The sequence below is a fragment of the Sus scrofa genome, chromosome 8, assembly GCF_054392235.1.
Source record: "Sus scrofa isolate SSC_HxYL_T2T_F1_AM1 chromosome 8, Sscrofa_HxYL_maternal_Yorkshire_Landrace_v2.0, whole genome shotgun sequence".
In the NCBI taxonomy this organism is placed as follows: Eukaryota; Metazoa; Chordata; class Mammalia; order Artiodactyla; family Suidae; genus Sus; species Sus scrofa.
Genome location: NC_139390.1, coordinates 24873602 through 24889597, shown reverse-complemented (window position 1 = coordinate 24889597; position 15996 = coordinate 24873602).

Below are 15996 nucleotides of genomic sequence, written 5' to 3'. Positions count from 1 at the left end.
AGCTATGAGTAAAATCTTGTGAGTCAATTCGGCAAATTGCTTTCTTGCTCTTCAGAATCACTTTTAAAGACTTTTAGAGCTCTGTTGTCACTTGAACGTAAAAAGGATTTTACTTGGCAAAACAAAACTTTAAAAGAAGAAAATAGCAAAGTATCTCCTCACATTTTTTCTTTGTTTCATGGAAATATGTCATTTTTAACTTTTATCATTTACTTTAAAATTTCATCTTGATTACCAAGTGACAGAAATCATGTAAACAGATTCATATAGGTTACATCTTTTCAAAGGAGAATAAAATTTCTACTTGAGACATCATCAATTTCTTAATTTTCCTTCAGAATGATTTTGATGAGTACTTATTTGGGGGGGGGGTGGTCAGAGGAGTATTCGTGACTAATAATATTTACTTGGTTATATAAATGCCCTGAAATCTCTCTGTGCCTCAATGTATTTGTTCATAAAATCGGAGAGACCAGTCATTACCCCATTGATGTGTTACAAGGATTATCTGAATAAATCATGGAAATAACTAGAATGGCAGGCTCCTTAATAACAGTGAGAATAATAGAGTCCCAAAAGATTAGTGATCCAGTGGCAGTTCTTAACCATCAGAAGAATGTAATATTCCATCATAATAGAGTCCCAAAAGATTAGTGATCCAGTGGCAGGTCTTAACCATCAGAAGAATGTAATATTCCATCATACATACACACACACACACACACACATACATACATACATACATACATACATACATACATACATACATACACACAAACACACAAACCCTACATCTTAAACCAATCATCTGCACTTGGGTTGTTTCCATGTCTTAGCTAAAAAATGAACTCTAATTGTGCTAAAACCTTACTCAGAGGTGATCCTGAAAGATAGTAGTGGATAACAATCCTACCCAAAGGCAGGCCATCAAGTAGCACACCTCATTAACTTCTGAGTGAAAAAGCAGTGTCTGATGTAAGACTATAAACAGATTCATAGGCAATGGTGAATGACTTGACTGGTTGTCCAGCGATGAAGGAGTCTAGGGGAAGAGGCATGTGGATAGCCTACAGAGAAGGATACAGTGTGTGGAGATTGTTGTCTTGTAGGTTAACACTCAACACACAGACACTAAATAGAAAACAAGTTAATGGGTGGACATTTATTAGGTGATGTTATTGGCCACCCAATACTGGCAAAAGGTTAATATGAAGAGATTAGCCATGGTGTCAGAGACTGATACATTCATGACCCTAACAATATGCGTATGAGCCTAGACAGATGTAGGTTCTGCTCCAGCCTAATGTTTAAACTGGCAGCAGCATAGGTATATTAAGCCTTGATAAATTACCATCCCTCTTGGAGACCAGCCTGCTACTCGGTTGCATACTGACTCTATATGTCCTAGAAGAGCAGCAATCTGTCTTGATAACACTCAATATGTTTCAGGTATGGGTTTTCTTTCCTATCTGCAGGACCTCAGCCATCACTTTTACCTGAGGACTTATAGAGTACTCGATCCACAGATTACAGGATCTGATATAACAATGCATTTGACCAAATGACAAATATAGTAAGAGAGGTATATCCTTTTAAGTGAAGGAGACACATAACCATGGGGCCTATTGATTATATTACTTTTTGCATTACTCAGAAACTTTCAACCTGAGAGACTGATGGAATGGCATTTTAAAGGAACAGCAGAGGCAATAACTTGGAGAAGATATTGTGTTAGTACAGAGTGCTGTCCTTCAGGACAAATTAAACTGATAACCATTATATGGTGATGTGTCCCTAAAGGCAGAATACATAGGTCTTGGGACCAAGGGGTAGGCATAGAGTGACCCTGTCTATAATTAACTCTGTGACTCCTATGGGAATGTTGTACTTCTCATCTCCACAACCCCGGATACTGAAAATCTAGATATTCAGGTTTCCAGAGAGTATAAGCTTTTACCAGGGGACCCCAGCTGCGACTTTGTCATTTGAAGTTTTTATTGGCAATAGACCATGATGGCAGTGGCAACTGATCCTGATTATCAGGATGAGGAAAGTTCTCTGTTGTACCCTGGAGGCAAGACAAAATTCCTTTGCACCCTGGCAATTACTGGGCATCTCTTTTTCTTCCCTCAATTAGTTTTGATGGTAAATTGACAAATGTATCAGCTATGATCTGTGTAGGGTGTGAGGAGCTATGGTTCAAACTCAGGGATGAGGGTGTGGGTCGTCATATCAGATAAGCCACTTAGTCCAACTGAGGTGTTTGTTGACTGTGAGAAAAATATAGAATGATTAGAAATGGTCAACAGAGAAGCAATACAACAGGTTGTATTTGTGGCGCTACCAACTGTAATGGTAGCAGTTGCCATTCATTCTATTTATCAATAGATGAATTAAGTTACCCTCGGGAAAAAACACAAGAAGCTGGGTAAAGCTGTTCTCAGATGGGATAAACACACCATAGAAAGAAATTGGTCCAAGTGGTGCTAGGAGTTGACTTTGCAAGTTGCAGCATACTCCAGATACCCCTTTAGTAAAGAGGCACATATTTCCTACCTTTTGAGAATGTTGCCTGCTGACTATTCAGTGAATCCATTTCCAAACATGTTCTTCAGCTGATAGGAGATATCTTGCACAAAATCATAGCTTTTCCTCTGGGGCAGCACGTATCAGGTGACTTGTCTTTTCTTTTATAGCACAAAACCCAAACCTCTTGTCTCAATCTAGATCTTCTCTGAAAGGTGTCCCAGTTCAGAACTCCCCCACGGGATCAGTTTAGGACTTGGTTGCAAGTGCTATTGCTCTTGAACCTCCCCGACCTGTTCTACTTCCCTCACTTTCTTAGGTGTTTCTTATTTGCTTATTTGTTTTTGTCACGTTGTTGTTGTTTTTTCTCTCTGAAAATACTCTGCCATAAAATTCCTGCTTGCAAATCTCAGTCTATACGATTATTTCCTAAGGAATTTGTCTCAGAACATCTGCTACTAAACGACTTAACATTTACTGGAGAAGATGGACAAGAAAGATTTCACTAAAATACACAGTGGAAAAATACATTGTAAGGAGCTCCGAGCAGTGATCTGAGCATATCATTAGAAGCCCAGAGCATCCAGAGGAGCACATACATTACCTCTTCTGCCCAGAAGTTGGGGCGGAGGTTATAAAAAGCTTTATTCTTTACAGTTAGTGTTACTACTCTAGCACCTATCTTATAAACTCCTGTCAGCAGCCAGGGGCCCAAATGAATGCTCTTTTGGGAGACTCCATACCTAGAGGCACACACAGACAATTCAGTTCTTTGGGAGGAGATTTGAATATACTTCTAATCCTCAATCCTCCCTTACACATCACCAACAAGGCTGAAGATCCAAATCTCCTCTACCTTTCACAATTCTAGAGATTAAAAAGATTGGCAAGGTCAATATTCTGGATTACTAGGAACTGGAAAGAAGATAAAATATCTTGTTCCTTATCTCTTGGTTTGAAACAGAGAACTCTCTTGCTTCATCATACATTGAGGACAGCAAAGGTAAATCTTTCTCCTTTATGCCTCACAGAGCCTAAACTTTAGATTTACATTCCCATTATAATGCTAAATATACCTTTGCATTTACGTTTTAAAGTTATCCTTACAGTGCTGTTTTCTTATAGCTTAACTCTGGGGAGAAAATAATGTGTGTGGTTTTGGTTATGTCTTGTTTGCATGTCAATCTTAAATCATGGATAGAAGAAAAGTTAGAAAACCCTGCCACACTCCTCTAAGATTTCTGAGGAATCTTTAACTCTGAACCTAGTCCTTTAAATTAGTAGCTGATGTGAAATGGAAACAAAGGAATTGGATTTGAGGAAGTCAGAGAGTTTTGTGAAAGTGAATAATGCATGTGCCTTATCCCATAATGTAATCACTAGCCATAGTGATTATTCAATTTAAATGAAATAAAATTAATTAAATTAAAAAATTCAGACCCTTAGTCATACTAACCACCTCACGAGTGTTTAATAACCACATGTGGCTCATGGTTACTGTATTGGAAAGTGTGGATTTAAAACATTTTCATCATCACAAGCTATTCTGTTGAACAGCATGACATAAACTTAGTTTATGAAATAATTCCATAATTAAACATGGAAAGGTTGTATGCTGTGTACCATCTTCAATAAGTAAATACAAATGAGAGAAGTAATTAATTTTTTCAGGAGAGGGTTGGTCTCTTTTGGAATAGCAATGTTTGGAAATAGAATGTGCTCATGGAAATGTTAAGTTTAACTGCTTAAGGTAGTCCATCTTGGTAGACAACTGAGATGGCAAATCAGAACTTGAAGTCATTGGTCTACTATATTAAACAGGTTCAGATACACACACATCACACATGCAGTTGTGTACACACACACATAACACTCCTTAGATTTTTTTTTTTCTTTGTTGATATAGCAAGACTTCAGCACAAAGGAAGGACATGACAATTTTCTATTGATTTTAGTGAATAAGTAATGCTTCATTTGGGCTATTGAAAGGAATTCATTTCATCGGATCTTTGAATATAATGACGAATTAGAGAAAGCATTTAGTTTTCAGAGTCCTTTGAATCATATAATATTATATATATCATATAATTATATTTGATGTAGTATTCTTTTAATTACTAACTAAGATGGAACATAATTTTTCCTTAAATAAAAGTATTGGATAACACTTATGAGTTAATGCAGTTTAGGTTTTGTAGTGTCATAAGATTGTATTTTCAATATTTATCTCAAAAATAATATCTGTCATTACCCAATGAACTGATTGTTGGGGAAATTTGATTATTATTAAGGTTTATAAACTAACGCATTTTTAAGTGTATGACAAAATTTGTCAGAGTCAAGTCATATCAATGCCAATATTTTTCTACCATATTTTTTGGTTTCTGGAGCAAGTTAACCTTGGTTTCCACTACTAATTCCAAAAGAAACCTAATAAGAATATCAGAAAAGGAAACTGGTTGTTGAGCAATAGAGGGAAATAAAAATCACTTGCAGATTGGTAATTAAAGTTGTACCTTCCAATCAGACTTCTACTGCCTTGTAGATGTAACAAGTAACTTTATTTTTTTTATAAAGGATTTTTATTTTTTCCATTATAGTTTTACAGTGTTCTGTCAATTTTCTACTGTACAGCCAGGTGACCCAGTCACACATACATAAATACATTCTTTCTCTCACATTATCCACCATCATGTTCCATCACAAGTGACTAGATATAGTTCCCAGTGCTATATAGCAGGATCTCATTGCTTATCCATTCCATATTTTTTAATTGATCTCAAACTTTAAACAACTGTGAACATAAGTCATGTCTACAAGTATGGGTAATTCTGAGAAGCTTAAAGTGATATCAATTTATAAATAATTCAGATATCAGGAGGCTCTTATTACAGTGTCTGATAACAATGTTGGTTCAATAAATAATTGTCAGTATGTATTGACTACATGGCTATTTCCAGTGCCTCATATCATATGAGTTTGTCTCCTTCACTTTCATTGTGCTCTTGTCATTTTCTTAAAGGAAAAAAAAAGAAATAATCGCTGCTGGCTTTTCTTTCTAGATCTTTGAGAATCAAAATTTATTTGAAATTCCACTGTTTAGTCCATTAGTAGCAAACACTGAGCCTCCGTGCACAAGAGGGCATGTAGTAAGTGAATCAGACCTGGTGACCTGGTGGAGGCTGAAAAATAGAAGAGAACTTGTTCGGTGAGATGGGTCAACCATCATTCAGCTCCAGATTTACTCACGTAGGAATGTAGATCTACTGTGGTGACACTACTGACCAATTTTTTTATTTTTTGACATTTTTAAATTTTTTGACCAATTTTTTTTTATTTTTTGACATACCATTAAACATCTCCCTTCTTTAAACACTTCTACTTGTTGGGTGGCTTCTATAATAGACTTTTCTAAAAGGGAAGCTAGTTTCATTGTCTCTTATCTATGATACACTTACATGGTGTTTGTTTCACATAAATATTTTAGTAAAGTGAACCATTCCACTTATTGCTATTGTATGGTTTCATTGAACTCTGCTGATTATTTCAAGTTTTGTTCTAGGGGATGTGTACCCTTCCTTATGACACGTATAATTTTACATAGATCAAAGTTCCCTCTACTTCTCTCTTAACCTGTTTCCACTGATTGTCTTAACAGAAATAGTAATGACCTATAGACTGACTGACACCAGCTTTAATACAGAATAAAGTTCTTCTGTAATTATGGAAATTAAAAGGGAGAAAGTATAGAGGTATTTGCATAAATTGGGGAAGCAAAATATAATTACACGTTTAAATGTCTCTTTTACAATTTTTACTTCCAGTCAACAAAATTAGGACACATCAAGTACCTACATAATTTAGATGACTTTCAAGTGGAAGAGTTAATCTAGAAGTAATCAACATTTGTAATTTTTGAGACACTTTGATGGTATCCATGGACAAAACATTCCTAATGACATTTTTATATAACCCAAGATATATTGTCTCCAATTAATTCTGGTACATGTATTAATACTGTCCTTTTTCATGTGATAATGTATGTAATCATTCTGATTGAAATGTATAAAAGAATAGAAGGAAGGGTTGAGTTACATCAAATATGTGTGTTTAATTTATACTTAAGAATGTAAGAACATGAAATGGCACCCCCCCAAAAAAATGGCTTTTGCTATTGGAGTGGTGTTTGCTGCTGAATACCAACAAACCATATTTATAATTCATGGGAATGCTATTAACTATAACATCTTAACTGAATTGTTTTATTCATTGTGTGAACTTCAAATTTTCTTGAATCCTCTTATATGATATCAGAAGTCTATTTTATATATAATGTCAATACAAACTGTTAAACAGTTGAAATAGTCAACTATTTAATACACTCAACTTTCATATAAGTTATATGATGTCAAATAACTAATAGTATTAACTTATTTAATGAGTTAGTCTGCTGAGGGATCATAATCCTGCTATAAGTATTTAATGAGATCTAACGAAGGCTATAGCATTTTACAAATTAAGCAAAAATATTTGTTTGTTTGTTTGTTTTTACAGAGCAGTATTCAGATCCAGATACATCTCACTTCTGATATTGGTGTACTTTAATTATTTTTACATTGCTCTGTATTCTTCAATAGAACATTGATATGGTTCAGGGAAGTTTGCCCCAGTTTATGCCACTTTGATGTATTGATTATTTGGAGTTAAGTTACTTAAGAAACAGCTGATGAAAGAAAAGCAGTCTGACCATCTTCCATCCCCCTGAAAGCAGGAATTAAACTTTCCATGTGAAGGCATCCTGCCTATCCTGGGAGACTAGGAGGCATCATTACCCCCAGAGATAGGGATATCAAGGCCAAGAATGCTACATAAACTTTGTTACTTCTTCATTAATTTGCTACCTCAAGCAAAAATCCCTTTGTTTTGTCAAATATTCACAAATAATTCATGGTCTAAAAGGCATAAAATCTGCCTTCTTTTGTCACCTCTTTGAGCCTCATATCTTTGGGTCTTCTATACATAAAAAATTAAATTCGTTTTCTCCTGTTGATCTGTCTTACGTCAATTTAATTAACAAGAAGAACCTACAAGGATAGCAGAAAAAATTTTCCTACCTACACTTGGCATAGTGTGAAGGATGAACTTTCCTGGCTGGACACTGCTCCCCTCAGGGCTGTTGCAGCTGACAGTTAGAAGTCTTCCCAAAGTCAGCTCTCCCACTTCTTAAGAGGAAGGTAAATATTTCTGATTCCTTCCTTTTCTAAATTTAGGTTAGCAGGAGAAAATATTTGTGGAATTAGTTTTTCAAGTGTAGTGACTGGTAAAACTTTGGCATGGGTTCACTTGGGTTTTATTGATACTTTCCCTCTCAGAGGTGGTCACTTTTTCTTTGTCACAATTTGTTGTGTCATTTGTCTATGGAGTAAAACACCATAGGGTAGAATGAAGGTACAAGCCCTATAATCTTGCTGTTCAAACTGGCCTCATAGACTGGTGACTTCACAGTTCTCACCAGCTCAGTATCTACGTAGATGAACTTTGCTGTGGGCCTCCTATGTAAAAACAGAATGAGGGTTTTATGTGTGTTTTGTTTTGTTTTGTTGTGTTTTTTCAGTGTCCTGAGAGCATACTTTTGTGACCAGTGAGAATATTCTCTCTGGGTCTTCCATCCAGAAATTGTACTTACTGGGGTGCTGCTGAGACCAGCTCAGCAGGATGGGGCTGAAGAACAGGTGCTGTGAAACTTAAGGAAAAAAAAAGTTAACAGAAAACAAGACACAGAGACATTTATCTTAAGTAAAGGTGGGAACCGGGGGACTCAAGGTCTCAGAGAACAAGAGCCCTGCCTCAAGAAACCACACTGTTTTTATTGTGCTCAAGTGAGAAGGGGGTTGTAGGTGAAGGATATAGGTGGTTTTTTTTTTTTATTATTTTATAAGTTCTTTTATTATTCTAAAAGTCATTTAGCTGGTAGATGGTTAAATTTTTACTCCAAACTTTAGGCATTTAAGAATCATTAGCATTTGAGTTAGCTATCTATGCATAGCATTTCAGAGAATCCTCACTGTGCTTCCGCAAATGGCATGCCTATTTGCGGCAACCCTGTGTGCCTAGGTTTGTACCTTGCTTCTCTTTGCTCATGCATATTCTCCTAACTACCACTCATAAACCACTTGGCCATGAGGTTCCTCTTTCTCTTATTCTTTATAGGACATATCTTGCTTGTGCAAATGGCGTTCCAATCTGCACAGATCCACGTGCCTAGACCAAAGTATTATGTCAGCTGACCCCGTGAATAAGCCATGCCTTTAGGTCTTTGTTCTTAAGCTTAAGTCATTTACCATCACTGTGACTGTTTCTCAAGCAAGAAGACGGGACAAAGTCAGGAAGGACAAGATGGAGTTTTCAGCAAAGAGGCTAAGAAAATATTATAAAAACATGTCTCGCAACAGGGTGCGTCTTGGGGGCCAATATTCTGGGGTTCTGAGAAACAAAGTGACAAGCAACACTCTCTCTGTTTGACCCCAGCAGCTCTCATGGGAAATTGTTGTAAGGCATCTCAATCCCTAAGGGGCCTTTGTCATCTCAATCTTTGTTGTTAGGTACTTGAAAAGCCCCATTCCAATAACGCCTGCCTGGTGCCACAGATTAGTGCGTCTGTAACCAAAAGTGTCTCAAACTTTTGTTGGAAACCGGAGACAATGTTTTCACTGTATCATTCTTGCCACCTATGCAATGAAGGACTTAGATTTCTTAGTCTGCCTTTGAGAATAAACTTTTGGGAACTTATGAGAGCCATATCTTTTGCACTCTTCTTGGGATTGCCTCTTGCATGGGTAAGCCATAAAAATTAAAAAGATCTTATTCATTAATGACCAAATAATGGATCCTTTGAATTGAAAAAAAGCTTCTGAATTGAGACATTTTTAGAGAAATTTTATCTTAAACAGTTGTTTTATTGGTATCTGTGGGAAGATCAAATTGAAAAGAGAACACAAAGAAATATAGCAGATATCCTTGGGAACTTTTTTAAGAAGAAGAAAAAATAGAAATTAAACATAAAAATTTTAAAAGCCAAATCTAATATAAACTCCCCTTCTGCTTCCTCTTACACACCCTTTATTCCCATCTCACTGTCCCTGAACCACCAGAAGATCTTTTGAGTCTATGGGTCCCTCGTCTAATCCCTTCCTCAAAATTCAGCCCTATCTCCTCAGCCAATTCTCTTAAATCTTAAAAGTCCTCCAAATTCCCCAGAAAAATCCCTTAAACACCAAGCTACTTGTTTTAACTTCTCTTTCTTTACAAGACTTACAGAGGACATTCCAGCCTGACCTTCAAGCCAGAGGTATGCAGGTTACTTGCGTAAATAACGAATGTCAGAAAGTGAATGTAACAGAGGTACCTGGGATGGATGATAAGCTTTTTTTTGCAGTTCTTTATAACTCCTCCTACTTTTTTAGGCCTTGATAAACATGTTCTGCCAATTTCAGACATTCCTATGCAATATCATTTGGATAGGACCCCTACCACAAAGAATTTATGTCCAACAGACAGTAGAAAATCTTTTAAATTATAAACCTCTTTTAAATCTACTTTCAAAAGACCTGCCAAATTTAAAGAGTAATTAAAAACATTAATGGTCATTCATAAACCCACTCATAGGGATTTTGGTTGCTAAGGGATGTTCTTCCCACCCAAGATTATACTGTAGTTATCAGACAGGCCAGACAAGCCCCTGGAGAATACCCCTACTCGTCTTTTTCACAGAGAAAACAGATGGCTAAACCCTGTCCCAGAATCTCCTACAAATGACCAGGGAATGTCTAAGCTAAAGGCTAATAATCAAGCTTTGATAGGAGTGATATTAAAGTCTTCCCCACATAAAGTGAATTGGTTTAAAATTGAATTATGCACTCAGAAAGAAAGAAAACATCCCAAGATCTTTGTTGAACCTTCCATTAAGATATTTCACAGGCATACAGCTTAAATCCAGAAGCTCTAGAACATGAAAATTTTTTTAGTTTTTGCCTTAGTAGAAAATTTTCTCCATGATATAAAAAGGAAAATACAAAATAATATGGTTAGATAGGCTAATCAAGCCCTAAGCATGATCAAGGGAAAGTCTCTCCAATTCTTTGAAGATGGATTATAGAAATGCCGGCCAAAAAAAAAGAGGATTAATAATTCTTTGTTTACAAATTAATTCTTTAGAAAAACAGAAGCATAATTCTGAAAACAACTCAGAATCAATTCATGCCCTTTCCTATTTGGTTTCAGATATTTGCAGATATTGTTTGAAAAAAAATCAGGTCATTGGAAATACAATTGTCCTTCATTTATGAAAAGGAAGGAAACATTTAAATAGTAATTACCCTAGACTTCTGCTAATAGACAAAAATACTCCAAAACTTTTAAGAGAAATTTTACATACTTTCTCTGTCCCTTGAAGATATAAATCTTAATTTGTTTTTAAAATGTACTGGCTCAGAGGGTTAAGGACCTGAAGTTGTCTCTGTGAGGGTACAGGTGCATAGGTTATAGATGTGCTTTGGATCTGGTGTTTCCGTGGCCACAGTATAGGCCACAGCTGCAGCTCAGATTTGACCCCTAACCTGAGAACTTTCATCTGCCACAGGTGCAGGTGTAGAAAAAATTAATTAATTAAATGAAATATAAGAACTCAAGGAGGAAATTAAAACTGACTACACTAAAAAATAAAGAACTATTTGGAAATTGGACAAATAAAAAACCTTTAAGTAATTCTCCCACAATGACCCATATTATGTTTACAATTTGTAATGAAATTATAAGGTCTCTATGTCTGCCTGTATTTCTGTGTATATGTGTATATGCATTTTGTAGATGTGAGGCATTTTCTACCTCTGGATGATATTACTAAAATTAATTCATAAAAGGTCTCTATTGACTGAAAAACAAACAAGCACTTATATAAATCAAGGATTGGGTATTCTAAAACTCTCAGAAATGTAGAAAACAAACCCAGTGCTTTTCAGACTTACATGATCTGGGAAAATACTTGGTATTAGAACTAGTTTTTTTGTTGATTTAATTAAACCCGACATGTCTTTAGAAATATCAATATAAATATAATGAAAACAAGTTTTATTCTACATAGATTTATTAAAAGTCAATAAGCTCATGTTGTCTCTATTACAAAATTTGTCAGCCGGAAGAATAATTTATGGTGATGACTGATTTTGTCTAATGCCTAATGAAGTTATTATAGGTAACCTAAACATAATCATTTGTTAAGAACAAATTATTTAAATATTTGACAATGAAATATGAGTTTGGGGAAAAACTATTCTTTTTTTTCTGCAGTGATTGTTTTATGATATTGCAACTTAAAAATAGTTTTCCAAGTCTGGTAAATTCCATGCTTAGAATTTTGTGAAGGTAAATTAAATGATGGGACCTTATTGAATGTCTAGATCATACCCAGATAAGATTAAATACTGAAATATTAATTGCTAAGTAAATCTAAGTTTATCTACTTATCTATAGATGAACCAAAGATATTCATATTTGTAAGTAAACATGGTGTTAACTGAAAAAAATGCACAATCTAAAAGTTAAGATTTATGTTTTATTTGGTGGACAAAACTAAGGACTAAAGCCTAGGACACAGCATCTCAGATAACACTGAGAGGCTGCTCTGAAAAGGCAAGGAGGGGAGCCGGGATATATAGACATTTTTACGACAAAGACCAGGTAGTTTGAACATCACAAGATTACTGTCAATAAAAGAAAACTAGATATCTCAAGTTAAGGTACTTAGCACTTTTCTATGTATGGGAAGACGCAAGGGTCTGGGCTCACTGAAATCATTCCTCTGATACATACTTCAGCTACTGGGGCCAGTATCCTGTGTTTTCTCATCCTTCTTTTGCTCAGGATGCACTGTGAGTGGTGGGGGTGGAGGTGGGAGTGGGGTGGGGAGGTCGTGGCTGCAGTGTCTGATGATTCTGTAGCAGTCATTTTGTTTCCATTCTGTGTTTCTTCACGGTTCACCGTCAGAGGTGGCTGGAGTGGCTGATGGCTGTAAACATCTTTTGTTTACTGATATGGCAGGCAGCATTTTTAGTTCACAATGACTAGTGCCACATAGAGAAATAGTGCTTTGAGGAAATATATTTCTAGAAATTATGAAGTGTATTCATAAATTTGCCAATCTAAATAATGGCGATATAACAGTTCATAATTGCCTGCTTCCTAGTTTTCACAGGAAAGCAAAGATTGCAAGTACTTTTTTTAAGTTGAAAGAAAAGATGAAAACACAAAATAAACAAATGAAAAAGTTATCAGAACACTGAGACTGATAAGCCTAAATTAACTACACACAATATATGACCATTAGTGCTGCGAGAATGCAGGCAAAAGAGTAAGTACCCCTTTGGAGGGTGAGAAGCAATGGAACTCCTGGGAGGGTTTTCTCCTGCTGTGCAAAAATCTAAGATATTTGAAAACCACTGCTTTTATACTGTAGTAAATTAAGCAATAAAAGGGTTTGTGCAGCCAGCTGAAAAGACCAATACAAGACCAACTACCCTTTTTATCCTGTACACACAGTGATAACTCTACGAGGCCAGGCTGTAATCACTCTTTGATAGGCTCATGCTTTGTTGTTTTGTTTTTTCAAATTTGCAGCCAGACAGCAATTTTTGTTTTAAAAACAGGAACAAACCTTTGCCCATTTCTTATAAATACTTGCAAAGCTGTATTTGCAAGTAGTTATTTATAGTTTTAACATCAGTTTCGAAGGTGTTCCATTTTTCAAATCTTTATTCTGCCTGGTTATCTTAGAGCAACACTCTTCAGCAATAATGTGGGAATTCTATTGCTTCTGCCTCTTCTCTCACCTGGTCTAGCAGAGTAATGTCAGGATGAACCTATAGACATGAATGAATCTCACAGTGTAAATTCCAAAAACCATGTGGTTTATATTAACCATAGAAGGAGTTATATATTAGTAGGAGTTTACTCATTTAATGTATACCATAGGCAGTTATGCTATCTACTAATAGTAAATCTGTAATTATTCTGGAAAAACTGCTTTGCATCATTTCTTATCAAGGTAAGTTTTGTAAGTTTTTGAGATTGAGAAAATAACATTTGAACTAATAAAGCTGAAAGTGTCAGCAACAAAAGAAATTTTGTTTTTATTTTTATTTTTTTTGCCTTTTTGCTATTTCTTTGGGCCGCTCCCGCAGCATATGGAGGTTCCCAGGCTAGGGGTCTAATCGGAGCTGTAGCCACCAGCCTACGCCAGAGCCACAGCAACGCGGGATCCGAGCCGTGTCTGCAACCTACACCACAGCTCACGGCAACGCCGGATCGTTAACCCACTGAGCAAGGGCAGGGACTGAACTCGCAACCTCATGGTTCCTAGTCGGATTCGTTAACCACTGCGCCATGACGGGAACTCCGAAATTTTGTTTTTAAATACGAAGTGCTTCCTTGCCAAGACTGAGTTGTGAAGAGAAAAGGTTTAAGGTTTTTTGTTTATTTATTTATTTATTTATTTTTACTACAAATCTAGCAGAAATAATAAAGATGAAAGAAAATAACAGTGTACAAAAAGTAGGATGTGTGCTTTTAGTATTAGAAATATAGTTTTGGTAAGGGACAGAATAATTTTGTTATAGATTGATTTTTCTGGAATAGAAAGAAGAAAGACGAAAACCTAAATGAATGTAGAAAGTTGTGGTTTTGTTGAGAAGAAATTTTGAGAAAAATTTTATGTGTGATCATGTTGGATAAGATTGTATTATCAGATTTATTTTAAGGACTTTTGAAATTAAGCTTTATTTTCAACGCTGTATTATGTAAAACTGTTACTTAATTTTCTTTCATCTGCTAAAAAGATAAAATTCACTTGGACTATTGGTCTGCTCCTAATAAGAAGTTGTGAAAGGGATTTCCTTACCTTTTAAATAATCTGCTTGACAGCAAACACTTTGTTGTTGTTGTTGTTGTTTAACCAGGTGCAATTCATACTGTATACACAGGTCTTTAATTTCTTACCTAAACCTAAACATCTCAGTAGTAAAAGAGTTAGAATTTGCTCAGAAATATGTAACCTCTTCTTTTGTCCTGTGAAACCTTGTTACCTTGGTTAAATAGATAATTAAGTAATGTTTCATAGTGACCTATGATCTTATTTGGTCAGTATTGTAAAACTTTTTGATATTTTTGACAAATTTACCCCAAGTCAAATTTTAAGCAAAAATTTTTTGACCTCAAATTATCTTTGGAATTTTCCAGTTTTCCAAAAGGCCCCTGAACATCTCAAAAGATTGCTTTCTCTTCTTATAAAAAGAGAGATTTTACACTTATTAAGTCTATTTGATATGTTAAATTGTGTGAAAATCATTGTCAAATATGTGATGCTAAATCTTCTTAGCTTGTATTTGTGTGGCTATATGTTATTAATATAAATATATCAGAGTTGTATGAAATTCCTAGAAAACTGCTTTATCTTGGTATGTTATCACTTTTAATTCTAGTTATTATCTTGGAGTGTTATTTTTCACAGAATTAAGCAGATTTCTTTGTCATTTGCAACTCTCAACAAATCTTTAATCATGGCCATTCTGAAATCTTTTATTATTTAAATTATTGTTTTACTCAACGTGTTTAATCTTCAGAGAGGTTCATGGAAAGGATTCTATCAAATATTTCAGAATTCGAGTTTCTGGTAGCTTTTCTTTATACCATCTGAACTAGTTAAGATTTATAAAACTCTAATGAAGCAATTGATGTCTTCATTAAACTTGTAACATAAGATCAAAATCAACAAGAATTAATTCCACAAGTCTAAGTAAACTAAGGACAATGATTATGATTTTCTATGACTTTTAAATTTGAAACATTCCTAACTTTTAAAATGCTTTGATGTTTCAGATTTTAGAAAACTTTTTATCTTAAGCTATCAATGATTTAAAGCAATTTGACTAAATATATCTTTGTAGGCAAAGGTGAAACATTTACTTTTTATCCCAGCTTAATCCTGCCATAATTCAGATACTCTCAGTGAATGTCCTTATTTTTATGGCAATATACTTGTTTTTATGGCAATATACTTGTTTTCATGGGTCAGTATGTCTGTTCTCCTTGTAAAAGACACAATTGGAAACATTGGACATGTTACCAATGCTGTTACTGGAAGGTCATACTTGAGAAGGATATGTATAGTTCAGATATGACAGGACAGGAACTGAGATTGACTTTATGGAAACAATAAAGCCCCTTGAAAAACAGCCTGGAACCTGGCTTACAGGGTTCCTGGCAGCCTCACCAGATGAATAATAAAGATCACCTCCTGGCAGGTACAGGAATCTCAGGATACTTTAATAACCTCAGAAAGAGAGAAGTTTACCCAACTGTATAGATATTGCAAAGGGAGTATGATGAGAAATCCTTGGCTCAGCCTCCTGGCCTCAAGCG